Source organism: Hyperolius riggenbachi, chromosome 4 (assembly GCF_040937935.1).
Source record: "Hyperolius riggenbachi isolate aHypRig1 chromosome 4, aHypRig1.pri, whole genome shotgun sequence".
Taxonomy (NCBI): Eukaryota; Metazoa; Chordata; class Amphibia; order Anura; family Hyperoliidae; genus Hyperolius; species Hyperolius riggenbachi.
Window position 1 is genome coordinate 351,596,658 of NC_090649.1, and position 19,136 is coordinate 351,615,793.

General features: G+C 44.3%; 1 protein-coding gene across 5 annotated transcripts in view; it reads left to right on the forward strand.

The window, feature by feature from the left end:
- SFT2D1 (SFT2 domain containing 1) overlaps window positions 1–19,136 on the forward strand; it is a 515,985-nt gene that overhangs the window by 202,894 nt on the left and 293,955 nt on the right. The gene's annotated exons all lie outside the window — the stretch shown is intronic.

A 19,136-nucleotide genomic window follows, 5' to 3' on the forward strand; every position in this document is an offset into this window, starting at 1 on the left:
GGAGGTATTTGGTCAGCTTCAGGACTCAGTACCTGAGCTTGCTCAGTCTGTGGCTTGCTCACTAAGTAGCTTTGACAAGTGGCATAGGCGTTAAAAACAGGCGTTAGAACACAGGCACAAGAGGGGAGCGATTACTTTGAGCTGCAGGTAAGGACTAAAAAAAATAAAAAAGTTTTTTTCAACCAATATTGCGTTTTTTTTGCATTGGTTAGAATGTGCTAGGCACGTTGTGGTGTAATCTTTAAGTTTTACTTTTCTCTCTTTTACCACCACGGTTTACTTCAAAGTAATTTTCCCCCACACAATAGTCATCATGTTGGACAATGAAGTACAGTGTACATCCTGCCACATGTATGCATGCCTTGATTAGCAGATTGAGGGTGTGTACTGTTGCCCTGGGTGTGTGCGTATTGCTCAGTTAGAGGCTAAAGTCAGTGAGTAAATGACCATCTCGCAACACTGAAATGCATACACAACATGGAGAAGAGCTTGGATCTCACGATCCAGACACCGGAGGGAACCGGTGAAGATGAGGTGGGTGGAGTACAGCTGGAGCAAGAAGCAGGGAGGCTAGTCCTGAGTTGTCCCTCCCTAATAAGTATCCTTGTTTGTGTAATATTGGAGAGGATGATTCTGGAGTAGAAACGCTGCAGCAGGATATGTCCCTTAGCAACCAAGGGGCAGACCGCTGCAACGAGAAAGGGAATAGGAGTGCAGCTAAGGCTAGACAGATTCTGGTGGTAGGGGATTCAATTATTAGGCACACAGATAGGGTAATCTTTCGAAGAAACCGTGAATGCCGTACAGTCTGTTGTCTCCCGGGTGCTCGGGTTCGGCATGTAGCGGAACAAATTGACAGATTATCGGGTGGGGCTGGGCAAGACCCGGCTGTCATGGTGCACATTGGCACCAATGACAAAGTTAGTGGAAGATGGAAAGTCCTCAAAAATGATTTTCAGGTACTTGGAGATGAACTTAAAGCAAGGACCTCCAGGGTGGTGTTTTCTGAAATACTGCCAGTGCCACATGAGAGACAGAGGGAGCTTAGGCAGTTAAATAGGTGGCTGAGAAATAGGTGTAGGAAGGAGGGGTTTGGGTTCCTGGAGAACTGGGCAGACTTTGCAGTCGGCTACAGGTTCTACATTAGGGATGGGCTGCACCTTAATGGGGAGGGTGCAGCTGCATTGGGGGAGAAGATGGCTAAACTGTTGGAGGAAATTTTAAACTAGGATCTGGGGGGAGACGAGAGGGTGAAGTCTCAATATGTAGACAAGATAATGTAAAAAGACAGTGGGAGCCTAACATGGGGGCTGGAGAGGGGGTGGGGACAGTGTAAAGAGTAAGGAGGTTGGTAAAATTTCAAGTAGCCCATTTCACGCAAACAAAATTTGAAAATGTGGTGGTAAAAATATAAAGTGCATGGTAACCAATGCTAGGAGCCTTGCAAATAAAATGGACGAACTAGAGTTATTGAGGCTACCCATTATGGTAAAAGCAGCAGATTTCTGGCATCACTACAGTACAGTTACCTGACACAAATGGTAACGGAACCAACTAGTTTCCTGATAGCCTATGAAGTTGGCAGATTCAATAGGTAAGATTGTCTCCTACCAGACATCAAAAGGCTTCCTCAACATTATTTCCTAGGTTAAAGTGTATTTTAGCACATACATGAAAAGATTGCCTTTTGGTTACAGGTAGTAGTTTGCCTGTAATTGCCTGTAGACAGACGCAGACAATCACACCTGGGACAGCAGATCAAAAGTGACTGCTAGTGGCCTAATGAGCTGCTTCCTTGCCTATTGAAGGTGACTGGTCTTATTCACTGAAGACTTCTTTAGATGCAAATGTAGGTCTAGTGACCCACCCACACAAATACATGAACAGTCCATGAATCTAGCCTGCATATCTACACCTTTGACATACCACAGCAGATATAAAAATGGTAAAATGAAAATATATTACTGTATTATCCTTAACAGCATCAGCACCCCAATATATTCCTGACACGCTCCCTCTTCCAGATGGCGCCGGCAGATGATTCTAACGAATCGTCCTGCCAAAGCCGACACTGACGGCCGGGCCTGGGGGGGTAACTCCTTAGCTCCAAGCTACAGGACTGGAAAGCTAGGTCAGGTTGCTGCAATGTGTCGTTGCCCCTGGCAACCTGACGTAACCAACCAGGGGAATGCGAGTCAGTGACAACCGTGAATTCGCGACCATAGAGACAGTGCTGCAGCTGGGGAAGGGTTCCCACCGTCGCTACACGCACTTTCTCCATAGTGGCAGGAGCTATTTCTCTGTCCCTTTGGGGAACGATTATCTGCCGGTCTGCCTCCTCCACTTCGGACAGCTCAGAGGGAATAACTTCCCGAGACCCTCTCAGCCCGCCCCTCCCAGCTGGTGACCTGCTGGCTAGCCCCCTGAGCTCTTCCAGGCTGCTGTCAAATCGAACAGCCCCAGAGAGCTCAGTGCTGCCACACATTCCAGGAAGGCTGCAGACGGAGAGGCTCCTGGGCCCTCAGGGCCAGGTTCCGAATTGGATGTGGCTGACCCAGCAACATTTGTCACTTCAGTGGACAGTCCCTCTGCTGTAGACTCGCTAGCGCTGCGGGTTACCACTGCAGCTGAGGGAGCGCCCACCTTACTTTATGATATATAAACCACATCACCTTTGGTCTTGAAACCATCTGAAGGGGAAGGATCTGGCCTGGTGCCATCTGCTCCTTCAGTGGACAGTCCACCTGCTGCAGCCCAGCGAGCGCCGCTGGTTACTCCTGCAGCTGACGGAGTGTCCACATGACACACAGCATTATGTAGCACAACACATATGACATCAGCATTATCAGCCCTACATATATTGTCATTTGGGACATCACATAAAACATCAACATTATCTGCAGCATGGCACACATTGCTACTCAGCACTTCACCCGTAGCATTAACAGTTCCAGCATCGATCGCATCGATAGTCCGTGCATCATAAATGACATCATCCGGTTCTTCATTCCTTGTATCAACATGTCCCACTCCAGGCCTAGGCACCGGAGAATCACTAGGGCTGGCTCCTAGTACACAGTTCATAGCCCCTGGGGTCTCGCCAGCACTCCCCACTTGCACAGCATTATCAAACAGCACCTGGCAAGAGTCCTGAACTTCTGCTGGGGATGCAGGCTCCACGGGGTTTGGAGTAGGCTCATACCGGGCTACTAACCGTCCCAGGTCAGTACCCAGCAAAACGTTGGTGGGGATTTTGTCAGTTACCCCAACTTCTTTCAATCCGCTGCCGGCCCCCCAATCCAGGTGGACCAAGGCAGTGGGTATGGCTGGGGCGACACCCCCGATTCCTCTGACAGCAATCCTTTTCCCAGGTATGTACTGCTCCGGGTTCACAAGCTGGGGATGTATGAGAGTCACTTCTGCTCCAGTGTCTCTCAGCCCAGTGGCAACTGCACCCCCAACCGTGACAAACTGCAGGTTCTCTGCATAGCCAGTGGCATTCCTGGTAGCACACAAAGCAGTTGGGACTTCACGGGGGTTTGAGGCCTCACTGGATTTTGGGGCCTCCCTCTTTCTCTCTGGGCAAGTCGTGCTGATATGACCCACCCTGTCACATACAAAGCATTTCCGAGTGTCAGTGGTTGGTTGCCTGAATCCAGGAGACAGCGGTGCTTGCCTCCTCTGGGTGCTGGGGGACACAGGTTTAGCACTCTGTTCTCCCCTCCAGCTGGGCGTAGTAGTCCTCCGGGACTCAGGTGCTCTATGGGCGGTGTAGGAATCGGCCATTTCCGCAGCCTCATCCACGGTCTTTGGTTCTCGATCCAGCACAAACAGCCGGACCTCAACAGGACAGGTGTGTAGGAACTGGTCTTTTATCATCAGCTCCTGCAGGGCATCCAAGGTTTTGACTGACAGTCCTTTTAACTACTGCTGGAAGGCAGTGCGCAGGTTGCAAGCATGATCCAGGTAGCTGTCATTAGGACCTCGCTGCACTGTCCTGAAACGTTTGCGATACACTTCTGGCGTGAGGTGGTATCGCGCAATAATGGCTTTCTTAATCGCCTCAAAGTCTGTTTCTTCCTCCTCGGGGAGACTCACAAACGCCTCCAGGGCCTTGCCTCTCAGCCCTGGTGTGAGGTATATTGCTCACGGGGCACCCCATACTGCCGACAAGTCCTTTCAAACCCCTGTAGGAAAGTGTCTATGTCAGAGTCCTTGTCCATAGCGGGGAACTTATCGAGGGGGATTCTGTGGACTCGCTCACCTTCGCGTTCTGCGGGTCCAGCAGACCGGTTCTGCTGCTGAAGTTTAGCCAGCTCCAGCTGGTGTTGCCGTTCAGCTCTTCCCTCCTCTGCCCGTCGGTGCAGTAGGATCAGCTTTAGGCGCAGTTCAGGATTAGCCGAGTTCAGTAGCTGTAGATCAGCTTCCAGAGATGGCATCTCCGTGTTCGGTGGATCTTCCAGGACATCGTCTCCACTCGCATTCTGTGGCGGGAGCGATTCCTCCTCTGGCGTGTCGTGAGCTGCATCCGCTGATGTTGAAGCACGGGCTCGCTCTGCCTCATCATACTCCTCGAGCGCACAAACGAACTGCTCCTTAGTTTGGCCGCTCACCGTCTCGATGCCTTTGTGCTCACACAGGTTGAGTAGTATCTTTTTGTTTTGCCTTGCATAGCTGGATGCTTTCTGAGCCATCGTGTTGCAAAAAATAAAAAGAAAAAAGGGGGGGGGGAGGGAAAGCAAATACCAAGTGTGTATCTTTGAACAAAAAAAAAAACGTATATAGATTCTGCACTGAGTAGACTTCTGTAGGCTAGTTGCTTCTAGCAAGCTTCCAGCCTTTAGTACTCAGAATAGCGAGCTAAACTGCGTACTAATGTACTAAACGTTCCCACCACTGCCAGCCAATTATGTCAGGAACCGGCCAGCGGCACGCCTGCGTATACGGTTCCCGACTGCGGGTTTGACCAGATCAAGCGGGGAGCAGCCTTATTTAAGCTACAAACAAGGCTGGAACCCCTCAAACACTTCCCACTGCCACCACTAGCGTTGCTAGACACGTCCCCTCAGCTGTCGAGGGCTAAACACGCAATCTGCATTTTCGTATTTGGGTCAGCTTTGCGCTTAGGCCGAATACGAGAACGCCACGCACCCACACACACACACACAGTTGCAATCTTACACTGTAGTGGAGCAAAAACCCACTAACAGTCGTTCCGAACGATACTGTTAACCACTCTGCTGTCGCTACTCGCACTGGCGTTTTTCGTACGATTTCATATGGTAGTGTTGCTCAAGCATACAAATAGGCATGGACTTATACACCGCTACACTGCAGTCTCCTCTAGGCTGTCAGTGTTAGTTTAGTACGGCAGAAGTCAAGCTTATTAAATAATAATTTAATATTCCAGAAAAACAAAAGATTACAAAAAACAAAGTAAAAACGTTACAAAATTAAGAGTTACAAAGATACACACAAAAGCGATTTTGCTTACCAAAATAAACGGGAAATAAACGTACCAGCGTATCGATCTGGCGTTGTTGCGGGGGGTACGCACTTCTGGTCAGGAACCAGGTTAGTTCTAGCCATGTGAGCTACCTCCAAGAACTACGATTTGTGACAGTCCCAAGCTGATATTATATAGTCCCCTGGATGGCCTGAGGCCACTCACATGTCCATATCCAGGAATAATTCAATTTCCTACATAACGCGCGTCATATCCTTTCCTGTCTCAGTTCTCAAATCATCAAAAGGGACTTTCCCACGGCAGGTGACAATTGATTAACGCTTCCTCAACATTCCCGCAGGTAAAAAGTCTATACATCACAAGATTGTAGTGAGGCTTTTCAACATTGCATCAGGCTGTGCTATGTAAATTACCGGGTTTCCTGATAGCCTATGAAGTTGGCAGATTCCATAGGTAAGATTGTATCCTACCAGACATCAAAAGGCTTCCTCAACATTATTTCCTAGGTTAAAGTGTATTTTAGCACATGAAAAGATTGCCTTTTGGTTACAGGTAGTAGTTTGCCTGTAATTGCCTGTAGACAGACGCAGACAATCACACCTGGGACAGCAGATCAAAAGTGACTGCTAGTGGCCTAATGAGCTGCTTCCTTGCCTATTGAAGGTGACTGGTCTTATTCACTGAAGACCTCTTTAGATGCAAATGTAGGTCTAGTGACCCACCCACACAAATACATGAACAGTCCATGAATCTAGCCTGCATATCTACACCTTTGACATACCACAGCAGATATAAAAATGGTAAAATGAAAATATATTACTGTATTATCCTTAACAGCATCAGCACCCCAATATATTCCTGACAATCCTAACTGGGGGGGGGCCTCATCTGGCTACCTGTGTGATAAATGGGGGTCATCTGGTCACCTATACTAAAGAGGGGTGGGGTAATTTCGTTATCCATAATCAAGGGGGGTTATCTGGCTACTTAATCACTGCCACATTATATATATTTTGGCGAAACGCTACTGCATCATGTGTATTTTGTAGGGAAACACTGCGCATTGTGTGTATTTTGTGGAGAAATGCTGTGCATCATGTGGATTTTGTGGGCAAACGCATGCGTGGTAGTGTGCGGCTTGCCAAAAGAGACCTATCAGGAACCCCCACCCCCCCCCCCCCCCCTTGAAAATCCTGGATTTGCCCATGACCGGGTCCCAGCTTGATGACGTCATCAAGCCGGGACCCGGCTATTCAGCATCACAGGGCTGTGTGCAGAGCGGGGATCGGTGGCTCGGGCTGCAGGCTGATCGCTGGAACAGGAAAAGGTGAGCAGGCTGCTTTCTAATCCTTTTTATTTTAACAGATCTGGCCACCGAGGGGAGAGATGAAGGATCACCGCTGTTTGTTACAGCGGTGATCGTTCAACCGCGGGGGGGGGGTTACTAATTGGCTACAAGGGAACATTTTCCCTTTCACCAATTAGTATTGCAGCTGTTAGTGCTGGGAGGTGCGCTCTGAAGCGCACCTGTTCCTGCACCACAGGGCTGCAAGCAGGTCAGTATATCTACGTGGCTGTGGCTTGGAGAGAGCCACAGCTGACGTAGATATACTGTATCAAAGGACAAAGTGGTTAAAGTGTAACTGTCGGGCATAAAATCAAAGATCAATTCTTTATTTTTATCTGGTAAACAAGTAATAAGGATGCTAACCAGGCAATCCAAAAGTTAAAATCACTATTACTTTTCTTGTTGTTAAATGATCATTCCCCAGTTTACCCGACTCTTGCTTGGTACACAAAAAGGAAGTTGCAGGGCATGCTGGGTTGTCTTTTTTTGCTTCTCTACTTCCCCTCAGACTTAACTAATGCATCCTGATTGGCTGAAGCCTCTTTGCCTCCTGTTTTACCCTCCGACACCTCTGTTACTCTCTGGCCAATATTTCTCATGCTGAGACAATGCACTTTCTATAGTAAAGGGCGGGCAATGCATACACAATCAGACAGAGGAGAGTAAGGGAGTAAATGACATTAGGATTGGCTTTAAAATAGCCACAGTTAAAATAGGAAATGCTTTTTTTTTTTTTTTTACTGTAAAAAAAAAAAAAGTCACTAAAATCAAAACGTGGACCGTGCAATACATATGTTATATAAGTAGAGCAAGTAATTATCTACTTATACTGTATATGTGTTGTTTTTTTCTGAGATAGTATGGCTGACCGCTCCTCTTTAAAATATACCATATGCAGGAGGTGTATTAGGTATATGTGTACATACTGTATAATAATCTTCTGCCTAATTTATATAGTTTCGCTATTTTTTCAGTCTATTGATACATTTAATTATTTCAACAATTTTTGTGTTCTAGTCTTTTATTTATATGCAGAATTCCGTCCAGGCTTTTATTCTGATATATTTTGGAGAGTCATGACTTAAGAATTGGAGACCTAAAATTCATAAATCCAGACAGAAATGAACCGCCAGGGATGTTAAATTAGAAACATTCCCATTTTATTAGACAAATCATTATTTTTTTTTCAAAAACATTTTATTTTGTTTTCATTTAAGAACAATTAGCAGATTGAACATTTCAGCAAACGGGATTACAAGATAACAGGATACACAAAAGGTATTTAAATTAACAGTCCCCATTTAACCACCCGAAACATCCCCCACCCAATCCCTCCCATTGTCAATCCCTCCCATTGTCAATCCCTGCCATAATTTTGACGGCGTACTCGACTTGCAGTTTTGTGTAGCCATTCTCGCTGTGGCTCCAATCTATTTCCAGTCTGCCCAGAGTACCTCGGATTTGGGCTGTACAATACCAGCATGTGTATTTAACCACTTCAGGGCCACAGGCTTTACCCCCCCCCCCCTCCCCCTCCCCTTAAAGACCAGGCCATTTTTTGTAAAAAAAAAAAAAAAAAAAATCATGAAGTCACTTGAAGTGTAATACAATCAATTTTATTAAGGACATAGCTGAGAAACATAAAAATCAGGTAAAATACTCCTCTGAGTCTAACTGTAATCAGTAAGCCAGCTGATGACTAATGGCTAATATATTTCACATAAATGCATATATCTCCCATAATGGACACACCATATAAAGTTCATATATGAATAAATAGTGATCAAGAAATGATTGCCCATGATTGTTAAGGCAAACATCAAGTAGAAGATAATCTGCCATAAGAAAACTGAAGATCAGTGGATGAAGGAGAGGGTATGGTACACTTGGCTGAATGACTAAATCTAAATCAGCTGCATGTGCGGGGAGACATGCTTGCAGTGGCTGCTGCTTCAGTGGAGGCTTTTACCAGATATTTTTTCTCAGTAATGTCTTTAACATAATAAGATAAATGTACATCAAAAAAGAAACCAAACTGTTAGTGTAATTAGTGGAAGAGATTCAGTGCCAGGACTCCATATTGGAGAAAAAAAGACACAAAAACAATGTGAGCCCAAATAGCGAAGTATGTTTTTAGTTGGAACAGAGTAAATGTTAAAAAAAAAATAGATAAAACTAGGTGCTTGATGCTACTGGCTAACTTTATCTATGGCACTTGTATTGGTCTGAGGAAATGGGCTTGGACCCACAAAATGCATTGCCTGTGCTAATTTTTGTCTCTCAAGACTGTAGTTATTGAGATAAGCCACCTCATCCTTAATGTTTTTAGTGCTTTTAACCTAGTTTTATCTATACCTGGGTGCCTCTTTACCACTTTGTGCTAGTGTAATTGCTCAAATACCCATTCTTCTTTCCTTTTGCTGATTACTGTTATTTGGATATTTAGGTTTAACTCTTGCTTTTGAAAAGTAATAAAAACTTCATAGTGTAAAAAGAAGCAGAACTAAGCTTAAAGGGACACTTAAGTCATCCCAAAAAAGAGTTTTACTCACCTGGGGCTTCCAATAGCCCCCTGCAGCTGTCCGGTGCCCACGCCGTCTCCCTCCGATCCTCCTGTCACCACCGGCAGCCACTTCCGGTTTCAGTGACAGGAGCCAACAGGCTGGGAGCGCGAGTGATTCTTCGCGTTCCCGGCCACAATAGCGCCCTCTGTGCTGCTATATGGTGTATGATATATGCTACAGCAGCACAGAGGGCGCTATTGTGCCCGGGAACGCGAAGAATCACTTGCGTTCCCAGCCTGTTGGCTCCTGTCACTGAAACCGGAAGTGGCTGCCGGCGGTGACAGGTGGATCAGAGGGAGACGGCGTGGGCACCGGACAGCTGCAGGGGGCTATTGGAATCCCCAGGTGAGTAAAACTCATTTTTATGGGATGACTTAGGTGTCCCTTTAAAGCGGACCTAAAGCGTGCGTATATCACCGACACTTTAAAAATAAAATTAGTCCATACAGAATAGAGGCATACATAATTAAATATGCCATATGGATAGATTTTAGGGAATCCCAGAAGCACAGGCCTTGACCAATTAACAGTCAATGTAATCTTACTTGGTGTTCTTCTGTTGGGTCTGAGCCATGACTTGGCATAAAAGACAGAGAAAGGGCAGAGAGTCAACTATCTCTTGGTTACCTTGAAAGTAAGAGGAGAGGTGGTGGGACCATGATATGAGTGTGTGCCAATCTTGTTGCTGTGTTTTGTTCCCATTGTTCGACTTACTTCCTTTCCTCTTCTTCTTCAGTATTTTATATAGAGATATTTATTAGTGGTGTTGTTTGAATTTGGGTTATGGCTATGGTCGACCCAAAAATGGCTTTTGGCATTTGTATACTCTGACGAATAATCTATTGGAATTCTTTCCTGGGGGACAACAACTATTTCCCTTAAAATTGGTGTGTTTAAAAAAAAAAAAATGTTTTTCTGCTGACATTCCAAAACCCTTCCAGAGGAAATAAAGGTAGAAGCTATTTGCCAAGGCCTGGTTCCTAGAGGACCAATAAAATAATATACCATCCTGCAACAAGCTAGCTGAGGGACAGGCTGGCATCAGCTAGAATCTGTGATATGGAAATCACTGAGAAACAGATAAGCCCTCTCCAGCTCACAGTCAAAAATATTTTGCTGGAAGGGAAGGAGTGCAGAGGAGGATTCATAATGATGTCAACTTTGTCCTTATGTAACTAATGTGCATTGATACTCAACAGAATATGAATATTTTGAAACGTGATTTAGGATTGTGGCATAGTCCAAAGTCAAGCGATTCATTTCTCAGATATGAAATATAATAACTTACAAGTGCCTGTGAGTACCTGTGAGTTTGGGAGAATATGCCTAATCAAAAACTGTTATTTGACTCATTGTCTTATGTATTGCCATGGAGATATGGCATTTTCATATATTTCATACTGATTTCTTCCTCTGAGAGGGGCGGATCTGGATCAGATTGCATAGTCTGCCCATCTCTCATTACGACTCTGCCTGCAGGGGTTAAAGGTCTTTCCTGCAGACCCAAAAGTGTCCTTTACCTGACCTGATAGATTGGGTCAAGCCAGAATGGGCCACTGGTAACCTTGTGGACTTTACAAATATTGCTGGATTATTTTACAAAGATTGCTTGACTCGGCAGATGCAAGGGGATTTCAGACTCTCAGCACAAGTTATTTTCTGATTTTTGTTTTTCCCTTTTAGTTTGCTATCCAAACTCTGTTCATTAAAGTGGACCCAAATTAAAAATACAAGATTTTAGAAATAAAATCTATTTTCTAAATTATAATAATAAATAGCAGCCTTTTTTTCAGGTGCATGATGACAAATATAAAATATTTTACATTTATTGGAGGAACCCCTCCCTTGCTTTCATATTGCCGGGATTTTTCCGGCAAACTGGTGGAGGAGATAAAAAACAAAAACAAAACACAGGCTGCTACTGATGATGTCACAGGGGAGGTGATCCCAGCTTGTGTGAGATTTCACACAGACGACGCCCCTGTGAGGGAGGGTAGCTTATGACAAGCACACCCATGATCTAAAACCTCCTACTAATCTCAGAAGTAATGGCTGCCACCTGTATAACCCTAGTTATGAAAAGAGAAGGGTGAAAAGCATGCACTGAAATGCTCATAGGCTTAAAGGAGTGTTTAGTTAACTTTGTATGTGTCAGAGTGGTGCAACTAAATATTTTGAATTAAAAAAATGTTTGGTTTGGGTCCGCTTTAATAATGTTCTTGTCATTGTAACCACTTTTAAGCACGATTTTAATCTTAAAATAAATGGTAAATCCATTTCAGTCTTGCCCTTGTTCTGAATAATATATAACACAAAGAGAAACAATCCAGAATCAACACGCACTTCGGTTATAGTAAAAAAAACTTTCAAACTTTTAATTAACCACAAAATCCAAAAGGCAAAAACAAGCAGTAAAATACATATACTTACCAGGCATCAATGAGGTCGACAAACGTTTTGCCCTATGATCTGGGCTTTTTTTTTTTTTTTAACACCATAGACGCCCTGTCCGTAGCTCACTGGCTTTTGAATCCATGGCTCCACTCCCTTTTCTCGCTCCCACCCACTCGCCAATCCCACTGCTGGACCCATCACACCTGCATTCTATACTCCTTGATGGGTAGGCCCGCCGGTCAAGGAGTATACAATCAACGGAGGGCATCTATTCATACATGCTGCAGGGATACGGCTCATCCCCACAATGCTACTGACCCGCTTCCACCTAATTACGTACTTCCGCCATCACCCGGAAATGCGTCATCCGCCTTACACTGGCCGGCAATGTCGCGGTGGTTACTTCCGTGTTCTACCAACCTGTATGGGCCCCCGCATCATGGCAAATACTTCTGTATTCCGTTTTGTTCTGCCATTGGCTTAATGTTCGAACACCTCTCACAATTTTTGGACTATAAGCTATGTCCTCTGGGTGTCTGAAACAAATTAGTGTTTCAAATGGCAAGAGGGTTATGCACTTGCAAGTATGGCTTTTACATCGTAATATAGTCGAATTAGACACGAAGATGGTCTGGAGGCTGTGAAATATTTTCTTCCATATTTACAGGAAAGTCCAGAGGAAAAGGAGTTTGTGCTATCTGGCCTGGAAATGGTCCTGACCTGCAATTCCTTCCTCTTCGATGGCTGTTGGTTTCATCAGGAGGTTGGCACTGCTATGGGGACCCCTGACGTTTGCCAACCCCTTTTTTGGGCAAATGGGAGCTGGAGCAAGTTTTTTCTGGAAGAGGGGGCAATGCGAGTTTGGTCCATCTCGGGCCAGGTACATAGACGGTGTAACATCTGCGGCTGCGGGCACGCAGGGTGTCTCCGCAGCCGCCTCAGTTTCCTGCTCGGAGGATTTTTCCGCTCCGCCGGTGTCTAGCACGCCGGGGACGGAATTGTTATTAGCACATAGGGTTGCTGTATCGCGCGGCCGCACACGTAGACAGTACCTTTATGCTGGAAGGAGGCGCGTCAGCTGACCCGTTGGGTGGCTGACGTCGGAGGGGACTCACGCCGCTCAGGATTGGCTAATTGTAGTGGGCGCGGCTGTGAGATCTCCTCTGCTTCTTAAGCCTGCACGATTCACTCGCAATCTGTCTGCTGTTGCGAATACATACGTGTTAGCGCTCAGACCTTAGACTAGTATCCGGTGTGCTTTGATCTGGGAGGAAACCAGGGATTTCACACAAGACTAGGACTATTGTTTATTGTATTATTATTGATATTCTGTGTATGACTCTGGCTTATCTCTGACTCCTCTATTGCTTAACGTTTCTGTACCACTGCCCATCTGATTTAGTTGCTGACCCTCTGAATACCTACTACTCTTTTGCCTACGGATTCTGTACTGTATCTGCCTCTCAGTTGCCGAACCTAGCCTGTCTGACCTCTCTACTCACCAGTGGGCCCTGGCCACTGGTGAAGTGCTTCTCTGATAGTACCCACCAGCTCCTCTGGTGAGGTCTCATTAAACTAATCCGTTACTGTTGCACCAAGCACCTCTCACTCTGTGTTCCTGTTAGCTATACTTGCATTATTGGTGATTCTGTAGATCACCACATAATCAGGTATAGCGTCTGATTATGTGGTGATCTGCAGAATCACCAATAATACAGACGTCAGTGTTGCTACACCAAAACATTATTACAATCGTTACAGACGGTGTGCTGATAGTATGATCAAGTGGGCGGGTTGATGTTGAAAGATGGATAGCAGATTTGAATGCTAATCATTTTAATTTACAAACTAACTTCGAAATGAAATGGGGTGGTACAACATTGGAATTTCTGGATTTGAAAATCAGTTGTTAATAACAAGTTGATAAATGTTTTGGTAAGAGATGGCTTCAGATATGGCACTACATGGAAAAAGTTTCCATCCCAGTAATCTCAGACTTCCTACCCTAGTCAGATGATACGAGTAAAAAGAAATAATTTAGATGAAACAGTCGGTAGAAAACAAATAGAGGTTAGAGACAGGTTCAGAAGACATGGTTTACGTAGTTGGTGTAAAATAGGGCCTTCAAGAGGGCAGAACAACAAGAAAGAGCAGAATTGCTACAGTCTAGTAAAAGAGAGAAGAGGGGGCTTCTTTATGCATTTTCCCACTCAATGGGGGAACTAATATCCCACTCAATGGGGGAACTAAGAGGGGCCTACTTCAGTCTGACACACTATTTAACAAGACGACAAATAACATTTATATCACGCTTTTCTCCTGACGGACTAAAAGCACCAGAGCTGCAGCCACTAGGGCGTGCTCTATAGGCAGTAGCAGTGTTAGGGAAACTTGCCTAAGGTCTCCTACTGAATAGGTGCTGGCTTACTGAACAGGCAGAGTCGAGATTCGAACCCTGGTTTCCTGTGTCAGAGGCAGAGCCCTTAAAGGGAACCTAAACTGAGAAGGATATGGATTTTCCCTTTTAAAATAATACCAGTTGCCTGACTCTCCTGCTGTTTCGGTGTTTCTGATACTTTTAGCCACGGCCCCTGAACAAGCATGCAGATCAGGTGCTCTGACTGAAGTCAGACTGGATTAGCTGCATGCTTGTTTCAGGTGTGTGATTCAGCCACACTGCATCCAATGAGAGCAGCAGGACTGCCAGGCAACTGGTATTGTTTAAAAGGAAACATCCTCATCCCTCTCAGTTTAGGTTCCCTTTAAAGGGAGCCTAAACTGAAAAGCATATGGATTTTTCTTTATAAAATAATACCAATTGCCTGGCTCTCCTGCTGATCCTGTGTGTCTAACACTTTCAGCCACATCACCTGAACAAGCATGCAGATCAGGTTCTCTGACTGAAGTCAGACTGGATTAGCTGCATGCTTGTTTCAGGTGTGTGATTCAGCCACTACTACAGCTAAAGAGATAAACAGGACTGCCAAGCAACTGGTATTGTTTAAAAGGAAACATCCATATCCTTCTCAGTTTAGGTTCCCTTTAACCATTACACCATCCAGCCACTGATTTAAGAGTAAATGGGAGATACCACCATGCATTTCTTTTAGAAGGTGTAAAAGCTTGAAGGAACACTTGGTCAGAAGTTAATTTAAGACCCAAAAAGCAAGAACCGGGTTGAATAAGACAAAACTAGTCGGGGATTATCGTTGTGATACATGCTCATTTTGTGAATTTTTCAGAACTGGGAAGATGTTTATACAAATGGGAAGAACTTATAAGATCAATCGTTTTTACTGTACTGAAATGTTGATGTATGCTGTGACCTGTCCATGTAATTTAATATACAGTGCTGCCCATAATTATTCATACCCCTGGCAAATTTTGACTTGCTTTTATGCAAGTCATTTTTCAAAAGGAAATGACATAGGTGTCTCCCAAAATTATTGTGGGGAAAAAAACATTTCTCAGCTTTTATGTACATTTCAGCAAAAAGTGTCCAGTCCAAAATTATTCATACCCTTCACAAACTGTCACAGTCTGAAAATCCAAAGTTCTATATCATTCCAAATAGTCCAAGCTGTTCTAAAGCATCCTCATTACCCTAATTAATTGGGAACAGCTGTTTTAATCTACTCAACAGGTGAAAAACAGCAGCTCTCTGCAGTTGGTTTGTTGACAGTCATGGCTAAGACAAAGGAGCTCAGTGAGGACCTGTGGCTGCACATTGTGGCTGCACATTGTGGCTGCTTACAAGTCAGGAAAGGGCCAAAAGGCCATTTCTAAATGTTTTTAAGTGCCGGTGGCTACAGTCCTAAGTATCATTAAAAAAGACAAAGGGCTTGATTCACAAAGCGGTGCTAACTGTTAGCACGCCTGTGAAAACCCCCTTAGCACGTCTAATGGAAATTTTTCGTGCGCAAAACTTTACGCGTGCAAAACTTTATGCGTGTAACACTTTACGCGCACACTGCGCAGGGCGCTCCGCGCGAAGTGCCGATTAAAGCCTATGGGACTTAGCGCGCGCATAGGACTTTGCGCGCGTAAACAGCGCGCAATCTGATTGAGAAATCCAGTGCTAACCTACTTAGCACCCTGGTTAGCACGTCTAAAGACTTTAGACGTGCTAAGTAGGTTAGCACTGCTTTGTGAATCAAGCTCCAGATGTTCTGCACTATGGAAAATCTCAGAGGATGTGGTTGGAAGCCAAAAGTGACACCTGTGCTGGCCAGGAGAATAGTGAGAGAGGTGAAAATGAATCCAAGGATCACCCCCAAGGCCATCCTGGTGAATCTGGGCTCTGCTGGTGGCAATGTCTCAAGGCAGACAATCCAAAGGACACTACACACCGCTGGGTTCCACGGATGCAGACCAAGGAGTAAGCCACTTCTCCAGATAAGGCACTCAAAAGCTCACTTGGCCTTTGCAAATGCTCATCTGGACAAAGAAGAAGACGTCTGGTCTTCTGTGTTATGGTCAGATGATACAAAAATTAAATTGTTTTGTCACAATGATGTTTCCTTCATTTGGCATAAAAAAGAAGCCTTCAACCCAAAGAACACCATCCCCACTGTCAAACATGATGGTGGGAACCTAATGCTTTGGGGGTGTTTTTCAGCCAATGGGAACCTAATCACAGTAAACGGCACCATAAAAAAGAGAAATACATTAGGATTCTCAACGACAACATCAGGCAGTCTGCAGAGAAACTTGGCCTTGGGCACCAGTGGACATTTCAGCATGACATTGACCCAAAACGCACAGCAAAAGTGGTGAAGAAATGGTTAACAGATAATAACATTAATGTTTTGGAGTGGCCCATCCAGAGTCCTGACTTGAATCCCATTGAGAATCTGTATAGATCAGGATGATGGCAAGAAGACCCTCCTGAAAGATTTGGAGCTTGTTGCTAAAGATGAATGGGTAAAAATACCCGTGGAGACATGCAAAAGGCTGGTCTTCAATTATAGGAAGTGTTTGATTGCTGTAATAGCCAGTAAAGGCTTTTCTATTGATTATTGAGAAGGGTGTGAATAATTTTGGACTGGACCCTTTTTTCTCAAATGTAAATTAAAGCTGAGAAATGTTTTTTTTTTCCACAACAATGCCTCTTGTACATTGTCCTCTTATCTTTTGGGAGACACCTATGTCCTTTCAAAAAAAATACTTAATAATTAAAGTAGCATAAAGTCAAAATTTGCCAGGGGTATGAATAATTATGGGCAGAACTGTACATAGGAAAAACCACCCAAACCTATGCAGGAGCGATTCTACGAGCATTATAACTCAATAGAGAATGGAAAAAGGTCCAAAAGATTGAACATGTGAGAGAAAAGCGTGGAGGGGATCCAAACTACTTATACTTCTTTGGGGTAGATAAACTTGGCCAAAGTGAAAGGGGTGGTATAGATCGGATGTGATGCTATTTCAGATGGAAAGCAAATGGATTATGAATTTAGAGGTAGAGGGTCCTATGGGCTTTAATGATAGGATTGATATGGGAGTCTTTTTGTAGGTTTATGTATTGCCACAATGATTGTGGAGTTCCACTGATTTATTGGCTAATATGGTGTGGACATCCAATCAGTGGCTCGCTATTGCTATATATGATGTTCTCTAAAGTTGGACCAAGGATATGCAGTTGTTGGAGAGTGTGGTTGTTTTTACAATCACTTCCCAATAAAAATTGAGGTTCTATGTTGTTTGTAATACTTATTAGGGATTATAATACATCTTTTTTTGTATAATTATCTCTTGGAGAGTATATTAGATAGTTATATGCTATCTAAAAATCATTTTTAACAGTTTGTCTAGTAAAATGTAAGTACACACAAAGAAAGTGACCTCCACTCATGAACTATAAAAATACAAAACTTTTTTTGATCAGATGTATAATCCTTAATGACTAGTAATCCCTATATTCAAACCCCTCCCCCCATAAAATTCTGCATAGGGTCTCAATACGGGAGCACAACCGTTGCATGCCACCAAACCTACAATCTCGATCGCCCAATCTTTTAAAGAGAATCTGTACTCTAATATTCTTACACTAAAAAGCATACCATTCTATTCCTTATTTTCTCCTGTGCCCCTCTGTGCTGTTTCTGCCACTCTCTGCTGCAATCCTGGCTTGTAATTAACACTTTTAGGCAATGTTTACAAACAAACTAACCAGCTTCTAATAGGCTCAGCTAAGCATAGTGTGTGAGTATGCAGGGGGCCTGCAGAGTGTGTGTATCGCTTCTACCAATCACAAGCAGCCCTGCACATTCCACACAATCAAAGCCTTAGCCCGACAAACAGGACAGAGGAAAGATGCATTGATTTATTACAGAGACAGTGTAATTAGGAAGAGCTGCAGTAAGCCCCAGCACATTAGAACAGGCATAGGAACTCATAGGATAGAAGAACTAAGGCTGAAAAAATTGTTACAGAGTCTCTTTAAGGATTGCACTTGTGTGGAAACTTCAGAGTAATAATTGTCCATAAAGTTCCCTAAATCGCCTCCTGGGCTCTTCACTTAGTTAATTCCTTCAATGGATAATGCAGACCATATTACTTAGCTCCTCAACAAGAGTGACTGCACATACGCCTTAAACCATGTCCTGTATTCTACTGAGCTGTGAACCATCTCCAGCAAACAACCAATGTTGTATAGCAGCAGTTCTACTCTGCCCAGCAACAGCAACCACAAGGAGAAGTGTCAGGACTTCAGAAATCCGCTCGGCGGCGGTAACAGATATTTTCTTCCAGTCCAGCTGTCACATCAGAGTGCTTATACCTTCACTGCAACGTTCCGCAGTTACCAAGTACCCAGTACGAGCGGCGATGGGAAGGACGTCAGGCTCTCAACCCACGTGTGTGGTGGGGAAGCGTCCTGTTAGCCCTCAGCAGCTGTCCACGCCCACATACGCGTTACGCCCACATCACGTGGGCTTCTTCAGTGTGATGACGCTGTGGATCTGAGATGGTGGGGGCTCTTTCTCCCTCTTAAGCATATGCATAGCAACCAAGCCTCATTGCGGTAGCTTCCTAGGAACCATGCCTCATTCATATTCAGACGTCTCCCCTGCATCCAAGCCTCCTTCCCAGATAGGTGCGGAACCATGCCTCATTATAATGTCCAAATGTTCATTTAATATAAAGAACTTTATTCATCATTGCATCTTCTTCATAATAGGTCTATTTTTTTCACAAGTGCAATTAGACTGGGTACAATAAAATCTTAATCCTTTTTGCTCATATTTAAGGATTTCCACTCCTTTTTCTTTTTTCTCTCTACACAAACTGACATGCCATTCAACAATCTTGCAAGAGGACACTCACCCACACCTCCTTACAGGGAAACTTACATATTCCATAT